General features: G+C 41.0%; 1 long non-coding RNA gene across 1 annotated transcript; it reads right to left on the reverse strand.

Annotated features, from left to right (window-relative positions):
* Positions 1 to 14990: 14990 nt before the first annotated feature.
* LOC137013283 (uncharacterized) lies at positions 14991 to 19639 on the reverse strand. The gene is made up of 5 exons (XR_010893692.1): positions 19492 to 19639; positions 18924 to 19400; positions 18501 to 18569; positions 18333 to 18376; positions 14991 to 15498 (listed from the first exon to the last, which is right to left on the reverse strand). It is a non-coding gene; the product is annotated as an uncharacterized lncRNA (long non-coding RNA).
* Between the last annotated feature and the right edge of the window lie 794 nt (positions 19640 to 20433).

The raw sequence follows: 20433 nt of genomic DNA on the forward strand, positions 1-20433 counted from the left end.
GCATGTATTTAACAAGATGCTAACATGATTAGCATGTTTGCTAACATGATGCTAACATGATTAGCATGCTACTAGCATCATGCTAACACAATTAACATGCCACTAGCATTATTCTAACACATTTTTACTAGTTTGTGTCATGTTTAAACCTTAAGCTAATCACTATTAGCATGTAGCTATTCACTGCTAGCATGTGTAGCATGGTGGAAGTCCAGTTTGCTAGCATGAGTCAAAAGAGCCAACCGCCATGTCTCTATAATGTTCTGATGCAGAAATATAGGTGTTTCAAAACGGTTGCTAGGGTACTCTGTTTGGTTGCTAGGGAGTGGCTTGGCAGCTGCCAATGATGATACTCCAAAGGCTGCTTGACAATATAAACCAACCCCCATGTCTTTACGATGTTCTGATGCAGAGATATAGATCTTGCTAAACGGTTCCTAGGGTACTCTGTTTGGTTGCTAGGGAGTGGCTTGGCAGCTGCCAGTTATGATAAACCAAAGGCTGCTTGCCAGTATGAATGATAAAAACCAACCCCCATGCCTCTATGATATTCAGATTTGAAGATATCCCTCTTTGCTTTGGGTTGCTAGGGTGCTCTAAATTTGTTGCTAGGGCGTGGCAATGAAGTGTTTAAGGTGATTCGTGATTGGCCGTTTGCTGCCCCGAGTCAAATGAGCCCACCCTCATGTTTCTATGACACTCCTATCCAAAGATATTCCTTTGATCTTTTTCAATGGAAGTCTATGGAACTTGTTGCTATGGTGCTCTATATGGTTGCTAGGGCGTGGCTTGATAGCTTCACAATGATCCTGAGAGACTGATTGGTTGCCTGAGTAAAATGAGCCCACCCCCTTGTCTCTATGACATTGTGATCCAGAGTTATGTTCAATACAAAATCCCTATGTAATTTCCCATAGTAGGAAAAACACAGTACTTCCTGGTTCATGGGCACGGCTTCACCATAGTATGTCTATGGGGCAACTTTGGGCAGCTCTTGCGCCCCAGGGGTACAACTTACACCCCATTTTGAGGTATGGTCTGAGAGAGCCTATCAGGCTCTTCAAACGTGGTAACTCACATGTTTCTACGAAATTCTCGTTAGGAGCTATTACTCTTCAAAGTTTGTCCCAATGCAAAGTCTATGGGATTTTTTTCGCTACTTTTTTGCCCGCCGGACGAACATCGTACACCCGATCGCTTATAAAAGTCATAGCACACCTCTCCTCAATGAGCCGGTCGATTTGACACCTCATTCATGGGTCTAGGACAAAAACTGCGGGACAAGTTACGCGCCAAAGTTTTGTCCAGAAGAAGAAGAATAAGTATGCAGGAGAATAAGAATGGAGCTTTGCCTTTGGCAAGCACCATTAACTAGAATGTACATTTCCTGAAGAAAATGTGAATGGTGCTTGCAGTGGCAAAATTCGGCCCCGGTTGCTAGGGTGCTGTAATTGGTTGCTAGGGCGTGGCTATGAAGTTGCTGCGTCACTACTTATTGGCTGGCCGAATCAAAAGAGCCCAGCCCCAAGTCTCTATGACCTTCTGATCCAAAGATATGATATCACAGATTTTGACCCAATGTTAAGTCTATGGGAGTTTTTTCAGCCGATTTTTTCGTACGCTGTGCGAAAATCGTACACCCAATCGCTTAGAAAAGTCATAGCACACCTCTCCTCTCCTCAATAAGCCGGTCGATTTGACACCTCATTTGTGGGTCTATGACAAACGGTGCAGGACGAGTTACGCGCCAAAGTTTTGTTCAGGTGAATAGTAATTACAATACTAGAATGTACATTTCCTGAAGAAAATGTGAATGGTGCTTGCAGTGGCAAAATTCGTCACCGGTTGCTAGGGTTCTGTAATTGGTTGCTAGGGCGTGGCTATGAAGATGCTGTGTCAATACTTATTGGCAGGCTGAATCAAAAGAGCCCAGCCCCAAGTCTCTATGACCTTCTAAACCAAAGATATGATCTCACAGATTTGGCCCCCATGTTAAGTCTATGGGACTTTTTTCAGCCGTATTTTCGTATGCTGTGCGAAAATCGTACACCCAATCGCTTAGAAAAGTCATAGCACACCTCTCCTCAATAAGCCGGTCGATTTGACACCTCATTCGTGGGTCTACGACAAACGGTGCGGGACGAGTTACGTGCCAAATTTTTGTTCAGGTGAATAGTAATTACAATACTAGAATGTACATTTCCTGAAGAAAATGTGAATGGTGCTTGCAGTGGCAAAACTCGGCACTCTTGATTAGCATGATGCTAACATAATTACCGTCCTGCTAGGATGTTTTTATCAAGATGCTAACATGATTAGCATGTTGCTAGCATTATGCTAACACCCTTAGCATGCTGCTAGCATGTTTTTAGAAAGATGCTAATCATGTTAGCATTATGCTAGCAACATGCTAACATGATTAGCATTTGTTGCTAGCATAATGCTAACACCCTTAGCATGCTGCTAGCATGTTTTTAGAAAGATGCTAATCATGTTAGCATAATGCTAATCAACATGCTAACATGATTAGCATAATGCTAGCATGATGCTAGCATGATTACCATGTTGCTAGCATGTTTTTAACAAGATGCTAACATAATTAGCATGTTTGCTAGCATGATGCTAACATGATTAGCATGCTACTAGCATGATGCTAACACAATTAGCATGTTACCAGCATGATGTAACACATTTTTACTAGTTTGTGTCATGTTTAAACCCTAAGCTAATCACTATTAGCATGTAGCTATTCACTGCTAGCATGTGTAGCATGTTGGAAGTTCAGTTTGCTAGCATGAGTCAAAAGAGCCAACCGCCATGTCTCTATGATGCTCTGATGCAGAGATATAGATCTTGCTAAACGGTTGCTAGGGTACTCTGTTTGGTTGCTAAGGAGTGGCTTGGCAGCTACCAATGATGATACTCCAAAGGCTGCTTGACAATATAAACCAACCCCCATGTCTTTATGATGTTCTGATGCAGAGATATAGATCTTGCAAAACGGTTGCTAGGGTACTCTGTTTGGTTGCTAGGGAGTGGCTTGGCAGCTGCTAGTAATGATAAACCAAAGGCTGCTTGCCAGTATAAATGATATAAACCAACCCCCATGCCTCTATGATATTCAGATTTGAAGATATCTGCCTATGCTTTGGGTTGCTAGGGTGCTTTAAATGGTTGCTAAGGCGTGGCTATGATGTCTTTAAGGTGATTTGTGATTGGCGGTTTGCTGCCTCCAGTCAAATGAGCCCACCCTCTTGTTTGTACGACACTTCTATCCAAAGATATTCATTTGACCTTTTTCAATGGAAGTCAATGGAACTTGTTGCTATGGTGCTCTATATGGTTGCTAGGGCGTGGCTTGATAGCTTCACAATGATCCTGAGAGACTGATTGGTTGCCTGAGTAAAATGGGCCCACCCCCTTGTCTCTATGACATTGTGATCCAGAGTTATGTTCAATACAAAATCCCTATGTAATTTCCCATAGTAGGAAAAACACAGTACTTCCTGGTTCATGGGCACGGCTTCACCATAGTATGTCTATGGGGCAACTTTGGGCAGCTCTTGCGCCCCAGGGGTACAACTTACACCCCATTTTGAGGTATGGTCTGAGAGAGCCTATCAGGCTCTTCAAACGTGGTAACCCACATGTTTCTATGAAATTCTCGTTAGGAGCTATTACTCATCAAAGTTTGTCCCAATGCAAAGTCTATGGGATTTTTTTCGCTACTTTTTCGCCCGCCGGACGAACATCGTACACCCGATCGCTTATAAAAGTCATAGCACACCTGTCCTCAATGAGCCGGTCGATTTGACACCTCATTCATGGGTCTATGACAAAAACTGCGGGAGGAGTAGCGCGCAGAAATTGTGTCCAGAAGAAGAAGAAGAAGAATAATAAGTATGCAGAAGAATAAGAATGGAGCTTTGCCTTTGGCAAGCACCATTAACTAGAATGTACATTTCCTGAAGAAAATGTGAATGGTGCTTGCAGTGGCAAAACTCGGCACTCTTGATTAGCATGATGCTAACATAATTACCGTCCTGCTAGGATGTTTTTATCAAGATGCTAACATGATTAGCATGTTGCTAGCATTATGCTAACACCCTTAGCATGCTGCTAGCATGTTTTTAGAAAGATGCTAATCATGTTAGCATTATGCTAGCAACATGCTAACATGATTAGCATTTGTTGCTAGCATAATGCTAACACCCTTAGCATGCTGCTAGCATGTTTTTAGAAAGATGCTAATCATGTTAGCATAATGCTAGCAACATGCTAACATGATTAGCATAATGCTAGCATGATGCTAGCATGATTACCATGTTGCTAGCATGTTTTTAACAAGATGCTAACATAATTAGCATGTTTGCTAGCATGATGCTAACATGATTAGCATGCTACTAGCATGATGCTAACACAATTAGCATGTTACCAGCATGATGTAACACATTTTTACTAGTTTGTGTCATGTTTAAACCCTAAGCTAATCACTATTAGCATGTAGCTATTCACTGCTAGCATGTGTAGCATGTTGGAAGTTCAGTTTGCTAGCATGAGTCAAAAGAGCCAACCGCCATGTCTCTATGATGCTCTGATGCAGAGATATAGATCTTGCTAAACGGTTGCTAGGGTACTCTGTTTGGTTGCTAAGGAGTGGCTTGGCAGCTACCAATGATGATACTCCAAAGGCTGCTTGACAATATAAACCAACCCCCATGTCTTTATGATGTTCTGATGCAGAGATATAGATCTTGCAAAACGGTTGCTAGGGTACTCTGTTTGGTTGCTAGGGAGTGGCTTGGCAGCTGCTAGTAATGATAAACCAAAGGCTGCTTGCCAGTATAAATGATATAAACCAACCCCCATGCCTCTATGATATTCAGATTTGAAGATATCTGCCTATGCTTTGGGTTGCTAGGGTGCTTTAAATGGTTGCTAAGGCGTGGCTATGATGTCTTTAAGGTGATTTGTGATTGGCGGTTTGCTGCCTCCAGTCAAATGAGCCCACCCTCTTGTTTGTACGACACTTCTATCCAAAGATATTCATTTGACCTTTTTCAATGGAAGTCAATGGAACTTGTTGCTATGGTGCTCTATATGGTTGCTAGGGCGTGGCTTGATAGCTTCACAATGATCCTGAGAGACTGATTGGTTGCCTGAGTAAAATGGGCCCACCCCCTTGTCTCTATGACATTGTGATCCAGAGTTATGTTCAATACAAAATCCCTATGTAATTTCCCATAGTAGGAAAAACACAGTACTTCCTGGTTCATGGGCACGGCTTCACCATAGTATGTCTATGGGGCAACTTTGGGCAGCTCTTGCGCCCCAGGGGTACAACTTACACCCCATTTTGAGGTATGGTCTGAGAGAGCCTATCAGGCTCTTCAAACGTGGTAACCCACATGTTTCTATGAAATTCTCGTTAGGAGCTATTACTCATCAAAGTTTGTCCCAATGCAAAGTCTATGGGATTTTTTTCGCTACTTTTTCGCCCGCCGGACGAACATCGTACACCCGATCGCTTATAAAAGTCATAGCACACCTGTCCTCAATGAGCCGGTCGATTTGACACCTCATTCATGGGTCTATGACAAAAACTGCGGGAGGAGTAGCGCGCAGAAATTGTGTCCAGAAGAAGAAGAAGAAGAATAATAAGTATGCAGAAGAATAAGAATGGAGCTTTGCCTTTGGCAAGCACCATTAACTAGAATGTACATTTCCTGAAGAAAATGTGAATGGTGCTTGCAGTGGCAAAATTCGGCACCTGGTTGCTAGGGTGAGGCTATGAAGTCAATAGTTATTGGCTGCTTGATAGGCCGAGTCAAAAAAGCCCAGCCCCAAGTCTCTATGACCTTCTAAACCACAGATATGATCTCACAGATTTGGCCCCCATGTTAAGTCTATGGGAGTTTTTTCAGCCGTTTTTCGTACGCTGTGCGAACATCGTACACCCGATCGCTTAGAAAAGTCATAGCACACCTCTCCTCAATAAGCCGGTCGATTTGACACCTCATTCGTGGGTCTACGACAAACGGTGTGGGACGAGTTACGCGCCAAAGTTTTGTTCAGGTGAATAGTAATTACAATACTAGAATGTACATTTCCTGAAGAAAATGAGAATGGTGCTTGCAGTGGCAAAATTCGCCACTCGGTTGCTAGGGTGCTGTAATTGGTTGCTAGGGTGTGGCCATGAAGTTGCTGTGTCACTACTTATTGGCTGGCCGAATCAAAAGAGCCCAGCCCCAAGTCTCTATGACCTTCTGATCCAAAGATATGATCTCACAGATTTTGACCCAATGTTAAGTCTATGGGAGTTTTTTCAGCCGTTTTTTCGTACGCTGTGTGAACATCGTACACCCGATCGCTTAGAAAAGTCATAGCACACCTCTCCACAATAAGCCGGTCGATTTGACACCTCATTTGTGGGTCTACGACAAACGGTGCGGGACGAGTTACGCGCCAAAGTTTTGTTCAGGTGAATAGTAATTACAATACTAGAATGTACATTTCCTGAAGAAAATGTGAATGGTGCTTGCAGTGGCAAAACTCGGCACTCTTGATTAGCATGATGCTAACATAATTACCGTCCTGCTAGGATGTTTTTATCAAGATGCTAACATGATTAGCATGTTGCTAGCATTATGCTAACACCCTTAGCATGCTGCTAGCATGTTTTTAGAAAGATGCTAATCATGTTAGCATTATGCTAGCAACATGCTAACATGATTAGCATTTGTTGCTAGCATAATGCTAACACCCTTAGCATGCTGCTAGCATGTTTTTAGAAAGATGCTAATCATGTTAGCATAATGCTAGCAACATGCTAACATGATTAGCATAATGCTAGCATGATGCTAGCATGATTACCATGTTGCTAGCATGTTTTTAACAAGATGCTAACATAATTAGCATGTTTGCTAGCATGATGCTAACATGATTAGCATGCTACTAGCATGATGCTAACACAATTAGCATGTTACCAGCATGATGTAACACATTTTTACTAGTTTGTGTCATGTTTAAACCCTAAGCTAATCACTATTAGCATGTAGCTATTCACTGCTAGCATGTGTAGCATGTTGGAAGTTCAGTTTGCTAGCATGAGTCAAAAGAGCCAACAGCCATGTCTCTATGATGCTCTGATGCAGAGATATAGATCTTGCTAAACGGTTGCTAGGGTACTCTGGTTGGTTGCTAAGGAGTGGCTTGGCAGCTACCAATGATGATACTCCAAAGGCTGCTTGACAATATAAACCAACCCCCATGTCTTTATGATGTTCTGATGCAGAGATATAGATCTTGCAAAACGGTTGCTAGGGTACTCTGTTTGGTTGCTAGGGAGTGGCTTGGCAGCTGCTAGTAATGATAAACCAAAGGCTGCTTGCCAGTATAAATGATATAAACCAACCCCCATGCCTCTATGATATTCAGATTTGAAGATATCTGCCTATGCTTTGGGTTGCTAGGGTGCTTTAAATGGTTGCTAAGGCGTGGCTATGATGTCTTTAAGGTGATTTGTGATTGGCGGTTTGCTGCCTCCAGTCAAATGAGCCCACCCTCTTGTTTGTACGACACTTCTATCCAAAGATATTCATTTGATCTTTTTCAATGGAAGTCAATGGAACTTGTTGCTATGGTGCTCTATATGGTTGCTAGGGCGTGGCTTGATAGCTTCACAATGATCCTGAGACACTGATTGGTTGCCTGAGTAAAATGGGCCCACCCCCTTGTCTCTATGACATTGTGATCCAGAGTTATGTTCAATACAAAATCCCTATGTAATTTCCCATAGTAGGAAAAACACAGTACTTCCTGGTTCATGGGCACGGCTTCACCATAGTATGTCTATGGGGCAACTTTGGGCAGCTCTTGCGCCCCAGGGGTACAACTTACACCCCATTTTGAGGTATGGTCTGAGAGAGCCTATCAGGCTCTTCAAACGTGGTAACCCACATGTTTCTATGAAATTCTCGTTAGGAGCTATTACTCATCAAAGTTTGTCCCAATGCAAAGTCTATGGGATTTTTTTCGCTACTTTTTCGCCCGCCGGACGAACATCATACACCCGATCGCTTATAAAAGTCATAGCACACCTGTCCTCAATGAGCCGGTCGATTTGACACCTCATTCATGGGTCTATGACAAAAACTGCGGGAGGAGTAGCGCGCAGAAATTGTGTCCAGAAGAAGAAGAAGAAGAATAATAAGTATGCAGAAGAATAAGAATGGAGCTTTGCCTTTGGCAAGCACCATTAATAATAAGTATGCAGGAGAATAAGAATGGAGCTTTGCCTTTGGCAAGCACCATTAACTAGAATGTACATTTCCTGAAGAAAATGTGAATGGTGCTTGCAGTGGCAAAACTCGGCACTCTTGATTAGCATGATGCTAACATAATTACCGTCCTGCTAGGATGTTTTTATCAAGATGCTAACATGATTAGCATGTTGCTAGCATTATGCTAACACCCTTAGCATGCTGCTAGCATGTTTTTAGAAAGATGCTAATCATGTTAGCATTATGCTAGCAACATGCTAACATGATTAGCATTTGTTGCTAGCATAATGCTAACACCCTTAGCATGCTGCTAGCATGTTTTTAGAAAGATGCTAATCATGTTAGCATAATGCTAGCAACATGCTAACATGATTAGCATAATGCTAGCATGATGCTAGCATGATTACCATGTTGCTAGCATGTTTTTAACAAGATGCTAACATAATTACCATGTTTGCTAGCATGATGCTAACATGATTAGCATGCTACTAGCATGATGCTAACACAATTAGCATGTTACCAGCATGATGTAACACATTTTTACTAGTTTGTGTCATGTTTAAACCCTAAGCTAATCACTATTAGCATGTAGCTATTCACTGCTAGCATGTGTAGCATGTTGGAAGTTCAGTTTGCTAGCATGAGTCAAAAGAGCCAACCGCCATGTCTCTATGATGCTCTGATGCAGAGATATAGATCTTGCTAAACGGTTGCTAGGGTACTCTGTTTGGTTGCTAAGGAGTGGCTTGGCAGCTACCAATGATGATACTCCAAAGGCTGCTTGACAATATAAACCAACCCCCATGTCTTTATGATGTTCTGATGCAGAGATATAGATCTTGCAAAACGGTTGCTAGGGTACTCTGTTTGGTTGCTAGGGAGTGGCTTGGCAGCTGCTAGTAATGATAAACCAAAGGCTGCTTGCCAGTATAAATGATATAAACCAACCCCCATGCCTCTATGATATTCAGATTTGAAGATATCTGCCTATGCTTTGGGTTGCTAGGGTGCTTTAAATGGTTGCTAAGGCGTGGCTATGATGTCTTTAAGGTGATTTGTGATTGGCGGTTTGCTGCCTCCAGTCAAATGAGCCCACCCTCTTGTTTGTACGACACTTCTATCCAAAGATATTCATTTGACCTTTTTCAATGGAAGTCAATGGAACTTGTTGCTATGGTGCTCTATATGGTTGCTAGGGCGTGGCTTGATAGCTTCACAATGATCCTGAGAGACTGATTGGTTGCCTGAGTAAAATGGGCCCACCCCCTTGTCTCTATGACATTGTGATCCAGAGTTATGTTCAATACAAAATCCCTATGTAATTTCCCATAGTAGGAAAAACACAGTACTTCCTGGTTCATGGGCACGGCTTCACCATAGTATGTCTATGGGGCAACTTTGGGCAGCTCTTGCGCCCCAGGGGTACAACTTACACCCCATTTTGAGGTATGGTCTGAGAGAGCCTATCAGGCTCTTCAAACGTGGTAACCCACATGTTTCTATGAAATTCTCGTTAGGAGCTATTACTCATCAAAGTTTGTCCCAATGCAAAGTCTATGGGATTTTTTTCGCTACTTTTTCGCCCGCCGGACGAACATCGTACACCCGATCGCTTATAAAAGTCATAGCACACCTGTCCTCAATGAGCCGGTCGATTTGACACCTCATTCATGGGTCTATGACAAAAACTGCGGGAGGAGTAGCGCGCAGAAATTGTGTCCAGAAGAAGAAGAAGAAGAATAATAAGTATGCAGAAGAATAAGAATGGAGCTTTGCCTTTGGCAAGCACCATTAATAATAAGTATGCAGAAGAATAAGAATGGAGCTTTGCCTTTGGCAAGCACCATTAACTAGAATGTACATTTCCTGAAGAAAATGTGAATGGTGCTTGCAGTGGCAAAACTCGGCACTCTTGATTAGCATGATGCTAACATAATTACCGTTGTGCTAAGATGTTTTTAACAAGATGCTAACATGATTAGCATGTTGTTAACATGATGCTAACACCCTTAGCATGCTGCTACCATGTTTTCAGTAAGATGCTAACATGATTAGCATAATGGTAGCATGATGCTAGCATGATTACCATGTTGCTAGCATGTTTTTAACAAGATGTTAACATGATTAGCATGTTTGCTAGCATGATGCTAACATGATTAGCATGCTACTAACATTATGCTAACACAATTAGCATGCTACCAGCATGATGCTAACACATTTTTAATAGTTTGTGTCATGTTTAAACCCTAAGCTAATCACTATTAGCATGTAGCTATTCACTGCTAGCATGTGTAGCATGTTGGAAGTCCAATTTGCTAGCATGAGTCAAAAAAGCCAACCACCATGTCTGTACGATGTTCTGATGCAGAGATATAGGTCCTGCAAAACTGTTGCTAGGGTACTCTGTTTGGTTGCTAGGGAGTGGCTTGGCAGCTACCAATGATGATACTCCAAAGGCTGCTTGACAATATAAACCAACACCCATGTCTTTACGATGTTCTGATGCAGAGATATAGATCTTGCAAAACGGTTGCTAGGGTACTCTGTTTGGTTGCTAGGGAGTGGCTTGGAAGCTACCAATGATGATACTCCAAAGGCTGCTTGCCAGTAAGAATGATATAAACCAACCCCCATGCCTCTATGATATTCAGATTTGAAGATATCTGCCTATGCTTTGGGTTGCTAGGGTGCTCTAAATGGTTGCTAAGGCGTGGCTATGATGTCTTTAAGGTGATTTTTGATTGGCGGTTTGCTGCCTCGAGTCAAATGAGCCCAACCTCTTGTTTGTACGACACTTCTATCCAAAGGTATTCATTTGATCTTTTTCAATGGAAGTCTATGAAGCTTGTTACTAAGGTGCTCTATATGGTTGCTAGGGCGTGGCTTGATATCTTCAAAGTTTTCCTGAGAGACTGATTGGTTGCCTGAGTAAAATGAGACCACCCCTTCTCTCCATGACATTGTGATCCAGAGTTATGACTTATCAAAGTTCGTTCCAATGTTAAGTCTATGGGATTTTTCGCTACTTTTTCGCCCGCCGGACGAACATCGTACACCCGAGCGCTTATAAAAGTCATAGCACACCTCTCCTCAATGAGCCGGTCGATTTGACACCTCATTCATGGGTCTAGGACAAAAACTGCGGGAGGAGTAGCGCGCAGAAAAAAAGTGGAAGAAGAAGAATAATAAGTATGCAGGAGAATAAGAATGGAGCTTTGCCTTTGGCAAGCACCATTAATTATAATAATAAGTATGCAGAAGAATAAGAATGGAGCTTTGCCTTTGGCAAGCACCATTAATAATAATAATAAGTTTAAATAGGATTACAGTAAGTTGGCTTTTTCAAGCCAACTTAATAAGTAGGGCTGGGTACCGAACTCGACACTTTTTAGGTACCGATCGAACTGCTTCGATACTATCGAGTATCGAAAAGTGTCTTGTCATTCGGTACCAAATTTCGGTACCTCAGAATGGAGCCGAGTAGAGGGGCGGAGAAATGCTTTCGCTGTCTCGTTGAGGAGCAAGTAACGTTGCGCTACATTATTATTTATATCTAACTATATAAAACTATACGCGCGAGAGAGACCCTATGTGCGAGAGGGCGAGTGAATCAACGGTTTCGTTTTCCGTTTATCTCCGAATGGACGGGTGAGAAACGGCTGTTTATGTGAGCAGCCGGTTCACTACAGATGCTGTTAACAGAAAACAAAAGTGTCGCACTGCCTGCAGAAACAGCGGAACGCGCAATGTTTTTGTAGTCTAGTTATGGACAGGTACAACACACAGCAGCTTTACATCAGCGTTCTTCGCTCAATTCTATGGAAACACGCGACCGGTTCATGACAGGCTCGTTCGCCTGCACGAGCACAGGCTCTGCCTCTGGTTCCAGAACGCGAACAATTCTGCTGAAAAAGGGGTATCAGCGTCCTCCTGATACTGCGGATAATCTGCGGGTCGGGCCAAGTTATTAAAAAAAAATAACATTCAAATTAATTGCGGGTGGATGAGAGATGAATCATTAATGTGTTGATTTTAATAAAGACACAGAACTCTTATTTCACGGTAAGACGCAACGAACTTGCGTCACTTACTTCCGCTTTGATCTTGTTAATAATAATTAATTTTTTGAAGAAGAACAATTGCTGAGTGATTTAAAAAGAGCCTCACATACTGAATTTTTGCACTGAAAACTAAACTTTATTAAAACTTTGCACTGATTTATTGTATTGGGTAAATTTTGTTAATTTGTGCTTTTTTTATTCCCCGCAGTGGCTCAGGAGATGTGTCTTTGAGTCTGAAAAAAAGTCAACAAAGTTAAAATATAAAACCAAAGATTTTTTTTTTAGGTTATGTAATCTTGTTTAAACAGTTTTTATAAAATTGGTATCGAAAAAGGTATCGTTTAGGTATCGGTATCGAAGTCAAGGTATCGGTATCGTCTCGGTATCGAAAATTTTTGAACGATACCCAGCCCTAATAATAAGCTTAAGTAGTAGATCAGTAAGTTGGCTTTTTCAAGCCAACTTAACTAGAATGTACATTTCCTGAAGAAAATGTGAATGGTGCTTGCAGTGGCAAAATTCGACACTCGGTTGCTAGGCGGTTGCTAAGGTACTTGGGGTGGTTGCTAAGGTGTTGCTAGGCAGTTGCTATGGTGTTCTGGGTGGTTGCTAGGCGGTTGCTATGGTAACCTGGGTGGTTGCTAGGGTGTTGCTAGGTGGTTGGTAGTTGTCACAGATAGTTACTGTGGAGTTTCTATAGAGTTCCTGGCGTGTTCTCAGCCCACTTTAGCACTTAGCTAATCACTATTAGCATGTAGCTATTAACTGCTAGCATGTGTAGCATGTTGGAAGTCCAGTTTGCTAGCATGAGTCAAAAGAGCCAACCGCCATGTCTCTATGATGCTCTGATGCAGAGATATAGATATTGCTAAACGGTTGCTAAGGTACTCTGTTTGGTTGCTAGGGAGTGGCTTGGCAGCTGCCAGTAATGATAAACCAAAGGCTGCTTGCCAGTATGAATGCTATAAACCAACCCCTATGCCTCTATGATATTCAGATTTGAAGATATCTGCCTATGCTTTGGGTTGCTAGGGTGCTCTAAATGGTTGCTAAGGCGTGGCTATGATGTCTTTAAGGTGATTTGTGATTGGCAGTTTGCTGCCCCGAGTCAAATGAGCCCACCCTCATGTTTGTACGACACTCCTATCCAAAGATATTCCTTTGATCTTGTTCAATGGAAGTCTATGGAGCATGTTACTAAGGTGCTCTATATGGTTGCTAGGGCGTGGCTTGATAGCTTCACAATGATCCGGAGAGACTGATTGGTTGCCTGAGTAAAATGAGCCCACCCCCTTGTCTCTATGACACTGCAATCCAGAGTTATGTTCAATACAAAATCCCTATGTAATTTCCCATAGTAGGAAAAACACAGTACTTCCTGGTTCATGGGCACGGCTTCACCATAGTATGTCTATGGGGCAATTTTGGGCAGCTCTTGCGCCCCAGGGGTACAACTTACACCCCATATTGAGGTATGGGCTGACAGAGCTTGCCAGCCTCTTCAAACGTGGTAACCCACATGTTTCTATGAAATTCTCGCTCGGAACAATGACTCGTCAAAGTTTGTCGCAATGCAAAGTCTATGGGATTTTTTTCGCTACTTTTTCGCCCGCCTGACGAACATCGTACACCCGATCGCTTATAAAAGTCATAGCACAGCTCTCCTCAATGAGCCGATCGATTTGACACCTCATTCATGGGTCTAGGACAAACGCTGCGGGAGGAGTAGCGCACAGAAATAAAAGTGGAAGAAAATGAGTGTCTGAGACAGAAAGGCTTTTAAGGGCCTGCGTGTGTGAGTGTGTGTGAGAAAGTGACAGTTGAAATTCAAATTTCTGAAGATTCCGCCATTGAAAGTCAATGGGACTTTTTTGGCCGCTTTTTCGCCCCCCTGTGTGAACATCGTTGGTCCGATCGCTTATAAAAATCATAACACATATCTCCTCAATGAGCCGGTCGATTTGACACCTCATTCATGGGTCTAGGACAAACGCTGTGGGAGGAGTAGCGCGCAGAAATAAAAGTGGAAGAAAATGAGTGTCTGTGTCTGAGAGAGAAAGGCTTTTAAGGGCCTGTATGTGTGAGTGTGTGTGAGAAAGTGACAGTTGAGAGAGACGGAATGTTCGTGAATTTGAATTTTTCAATGTAAGTCAATGGGACTTTTTGGCCGCTTTTTCGTCCGCTGTGCGAACATCGTTGGTCTGATCGCTTATAAAAGTCATAGCACACCTGTCCTCAATGAGCCGGTCGATTTGACACCTCATTCATGGGTCTAGGACAAACGCTGCGGGAGGAGTAGTGCGCAGAAAAAAAAGTGGAAGAAGAAGAATAAGTATGCAGGAGAATAAGAATGGAGCTTTGCCTTTGGCAAGCACCATTAATAATAAGTTTAATAAGCATTTCAGTAAGTTGGCTTTTTTAAGCCAACTTAATTGTTGCAGCTGTGCACTGTATGTGAAATAAATAATACAATATATCAAAATATTTAATTTTTTATTACAAAAAGAAAATGACTGTGATAGTTATTCTAGCATGCAGTAATTTTTAACAGAGACAAATTAATCTATTAAACATAAAATACTTGTGACCCAACAGGCTTTAAATAAAAATCTTTTTAAAGCCTTTCTCTCTCTGTCTCTGTCCAGGAGATGCAAGTCTGCCATCAGGAAACATGTTATTTTCTTCCCTTTAAATAAGCCAAAAACTAAACTAAATGCAAGGAAAACAAATTGGTAATTACAATTATGATTATAAATAATAAAGTAATTCACATCTAATATATGACTGCAACATTTGAGTGACATTTTAGTAGCTTTTGGAGTATTTTTTGGTATTTATGAGCTTATGCTCACAGACAACAAACTTATGATCTCGCAAGGTACACTGTTAACTGTTAAGCAGTTCATGACAAAAGCAAAAAGTTTTTAAAAAGACAACTGTAAGAAAATAAACGCTAAAAGAGACTGGTTACTGTGCAAAAACTTTACTGAAGAACAGCAAAAACACTCAAAAATAAACTGCATTGAAGGGTGATTGATGAGTCCAGGTGTTTATGGTGATGTTGTCATGCTGAAAGCTGGTTGGGATGTGGGGACTTTGGCACAATGTTTTGGAATTCACTCGCAGGCTCCCATGTGTCATCCCAGGTTTTGCCACTGTAAAACATCATAAATGTACATAATGTCATTAGAACACAGAGCAAAAATCAAGATCACTGTCATGTTTAAATTAAAGAGATGACATTTAACGATGCTTGTTAAAGCAGCATTAATCCTGGATAACCCAAGTGGTGGAATGTAACTGCACATTTACTCAGTAATTTACTTTACAAAGTACTTAGTAATTTAAAATACAAATTTGAGGTAATAGGACTTAACTGGCATATTTTCATTTTACACAGTTTTATACTTCTACAACATTACATCTCAGATTTAAATATTGTACTTTTTAGTCAAGTACACGGTCTGGCAGCTTTAATTACTAGTGTTACTAGTTACTTTTAATATTACATGTTTCCATACAGTTTCTGTACACTGAAAGCCATGTACTTTCAAATTTAGTGATTTCAAAATGTTTCTGATAAACTGAGGGATTAAGTTATATTAGTGGGTTGAGGAAAATCTCATATTTGTTAGGAGTAAAAACACTATTGGATTAGTTGAAAAGTGGCTATATCTGACTTGCAGAAGCAGAATAAGTTTAGAAATTTCAGCATGTTATCATATTGTGTTCCAAGCAGATTTTGCAGTACTACAGACTCGGGATAAGGGTAGTGGCTGCATCTTGATCCCATTGCCTTTCTACATTATTCTCCTCTTCACTAATATTTATTACTGCTCTTCTCTGTCTCTGATCTTCCTCATGCATTTTATTATCACTGCTGTCACTGCTCTCATCTTTAATGCAAACAAATTCCAGCATCATCCTATTTAAGAAATTCTGGCAAAACAGAAGTATTAATTATTGGTCCAAAAAACCTCCAAAAGCAAGGTGATTAATTTGCCTCTCAGTGGATGTATTGTTAAGTCATCCAGAACAGTTTAGAACACAGATCTTATGCTCGACTGCAATCTGTCCTTTGAAAATCACATTTCCAGCACATGTACAACAGGATTGTCCATCTTAGAACTTTTGCTAAAATATGACACATGCTGCTAGTTCAGCTAGTTCAAAATGTAGCCGCTAGACCACTTACTAGAAGCAGAAAATATGATCACATCAGCACCATTTTATTGTCAATACATTGGCTGCTTGTCAACTAATTTAAAATGATATTAATTACTTGAAAAGCACTGGATGTTCCAGTTCCTCATTACCAACAATACCTTGTGTCCGCTTCAATCACAGAATTCCAAGATCTTCATATAATATTCTAAATAAAGTTGAGGTAGATCATTCTCCCATTTGTCTCTGAAACTATGGAATAGTCTTCCAAGCATTCCAAATTTAGAGACAGTCAGGTTTACAACCAAACTCAAGACTCATTTCAGTTATACACACACACACACACGTTTGTTTTTGTGAATTGTGGGGACATTCCATAGGCATAATGTTTTTATACTGTACAAACTGTATATTCTACATTAGCAAACTGTATATTCTGCCCCTATAGCCAGGGACACACTTAACTACTAGCTGAAACATTCTGAGCTCAACACACAAAGACAGTTTTCTTCGACTAAAGCACATTTAAATACTTACACAAGGAATTTAAATGCGACTGTAAACACTGACTAAACGCAACTGGCTATGACTTGACACACTTGGGCATGATCAGTCGTAAGTATCAAATTACAGTCATAATAAGCCTTACAATTGTTCAGTGTGTGCCTGGCTTAAACCTACCCATCACAGGAAACTGTCTGCATTTTTGAATTTCAAAAAAACACTGTTTAGTGTGTCCTCATAAACCATGTTTACATTGTAATACCCATGTCATTATACACATTTGTGTCCTTGTATACAACCATGTATACAAGAACACACACACACTTTACATTCTATAACTCTTTTTTTTAAGTGAATGGCACCTGCACCAATACCTTTCTGTTTGTTTTTCTGTCTCATCCTCAGGATGCAAGACCAGAGGCTTCAAGGGCATGCCTGCCAGATCTAGCTCTTCCCAATGCCTCTACCTCATCGCTATTTAAATCAGAGTACTGACCATCGACCTCACACCAGTTTCTCTACAGGCTACCTCAGAGGATTATTTACTACCAAGATCAGGGAGCATATAACAAAATATCCAAGTTACTTTTTCAAATAAATAACACAAGTTACTTTTTCACATTTATTGACTGACACCTCTCCTGTCCTAAAGTTGAGAGAAATAAAGTGCTAAAGAGGTGTTGTGTGTGGTGTGTGAACATGATGGTTGTTGTAGTTCTAGACCAGGGGTGGCAAACCCTGGTCATGAAGAGCCACAGTCCTGCAGAGTTCAGCTCCAACCCTAATCAAACACACCTGAACAAGATAATCAAGGTTTGTAAGGTTGCTAGAAAGCTACATCAGGTGAGTTTTTAAATCAGGGTTGAAGCTAAACTCTGCAGGACTGAGGCTCTCCAGGACCAGGGTTTGCCACCCCTGATCTAGACTAAATGTGAACATTTACTCACATTTACGCCCTCCACTGTACAGGAATGGATATGCATTTCCTTCTGCCTAAGGCTTATTAATTTCACGTTTGGTGTGAAAGAGCCTTAAACATTTGCCAAAATATATATTTTTTGTTGTTATTAAATACAAACAAACAAGCCCAGGTGAAAAAGTAATGCAAATAAAAAGTAACTAAGTAATGCAATTAGTCATTTTTTAAGGGAGTAATGCAATATTGTAATGCATTACTTTGCCAACACTGGACATCACTGACATGAACTTCCATGCTGCTTGCAAGACAGCAGTTGAACTTTGCCAACATTGTATTGGGTCATGGAATGGACTAATCCATTGCATTGAAATGGAATTAAAAAGGAAATAAAACATGACTTACCACACAGTGCAAGGCAACCAGTGAACTTTCAATTCAGCTTTCCCCTACACAGACATAAACAAACACAAGTAATAATTATTTTAACTGTTTAAGCAATCAATGGATATTAGGTTTTAAAGGTCAGAATCAGTCACTGAGTCCAGCACATGGCCTAATAAGACATTTTACCTCATTTATCCGTTTCCCTAGTTATTTTATCAAAAAGGAAAACCTTCTGCCTACTACATTTTCGACAACCTGAAATAATGAAAAGACAAGTTTATTAAGCCATGAATGCCATGCTTTGTAGCTGAATCACACAAGCCCATATTTATAATTTCACATGTGAGGTGATATGCAGTCTTTTCCATTTGTGTCAAAGTGAATTTGTCCCTGTTTTTGTCAATCAAGCAAAATGTACTGGATTGGTTTCCTCAACCCTTGGACATTGGCCACTAAACCACAGTTAAACAACTACGTAAATAACAAAATACTGTGAACTGGCTACCAATGTCCTGGTTAGCTGAATGAATCCAATTTACATGAAGTCAGCTTTGACTGGGAGCAAATTTATTAATAGTGTGGAGTAAGATGTACCATGCAAAAAGTTACCTTTTCTTCTGTTCTTTACCAGTGGCACCTCCTGACTCAAAGGCTTGGAAATGGAAGAGGGAGATGGATATGGAGGAGAGACAGGGGTGGTAGAGTGTGACGCGGTAAAGGTGTTTAACCTTCTTTTCCTCTGCCGCAGTGGAGGTGGAGGAGGGGAAGAAAGTGAAGGAAAAACAGTTGTAGGAGTAGCAGAGGAAGGAGGAGAGAGAAAGGTTGGAGAGAGTAAGGAAGACACAGGAACAAGATTCAGAACAAATACGGGTTCAGACTGCTTGGTGAGGCTCTCTGGCTACTCCGCAGTGAGGCTCTCCGGCTGCTCCACGGAGACGCTCTCCGGCTGCTCCACGGCGATGCTCTCCGGCTGCTCCGCAGTGAGGCTCTCCGGCTGCTCCACGGCGACGCTCTCCGGCTGCTCCATGGTTTGGCTCTCCGGCTGCTCCCCGGCGACACTCTCTGGCTGCTGTGCTGTGGAGGTTGCTAAAATACAAGTTTACTTTGTACATAGTAACAGAGAAATATACATGTATTTTAAATAACCATAATTTCTAAACAAAAACATTACTCTTACCTTTTGTTAAGATAAACTCATAAGCCCTCCGCATCTTCTCCAAAAGAACTTTGGTGACAGGAGTGTGGTGCAGATGTGTACTAATATCTGCCACCCACTTATTTGAAGCCCTTTTGTCCTGTTTCCCAATAAATAAAATTGGCTTGTATCCAACAGCCTCAAGTTTCTGCACCTGAAATGAACAAAAGCAGTTATCACACATTAGTTAGCAACACCCACTGAAGTATTAGAAACATTAGCACTGTTAAAAGCAATTTTATTTAATGAAAAACAATGCAATAAAATGAGCCATAACACGTTTCATTAAGATTATTTTAGAAGACACATTACTCTTGAACTGTATACAATCGATCATCAATATAAGGTAAGGCCAGAGGTACTGCTAGTTTCTGCCATTGCCATCATGACTTACTTAATACTTGACACAGAATACAATTTTGTAACTCTTTAGCAAAATTTATAAGTAAAGATGGATTCTTCCATGTATGAAATAAGACTATGTTTGTAAAGGCCAGATCATATTAGTATGATATTCAGTATGTGAAAAACATGGCCTTTCAGTTTTACTTCACACTAAAATATGAAATATGAACTATTTTACTTACTGCAATACGGGCAGAATCAATTAGACGCCCAGCATTTCTGCTTTTAAGGACAGATTTCCCCCACTGGCCATCCAGTGATGCCACTTTTTCATTTATTTATTTTTTGGTGGACAGGCTTCCAAAGCAGACATGACAGGTTTTCCTGCTTGCCTGATTGGGAGTCTGGCAAGAAGGGCAGGACCTGAATTTGGGCCTTGTCATGACTAGACAAGAAATATAACAAACAACAGATGGACAAACTGTTACAATAAAGAGGATTTTTAGGAACTATTAAGAGAACTGGAGAGATGATCAAATAAAACAAATAAAGATAAAAACAGAGATAAAGATTAGAGAG

Source organism: Chanodichthys erythropterus, chromosome 22, assembly GCF_024489055.1.
Source record: "Chanodichthys erythropterus isolate Z2021 chromosome 22, ASM2448905v1, whole genome shotgun sequence".
Lineage (NCBI taxonomy): Eukaryota > Metazoa > Chordata > Actinopteri > Cypriniformes > Xenocyprididae > Chanodichthys > Chanodichthys erythropterus.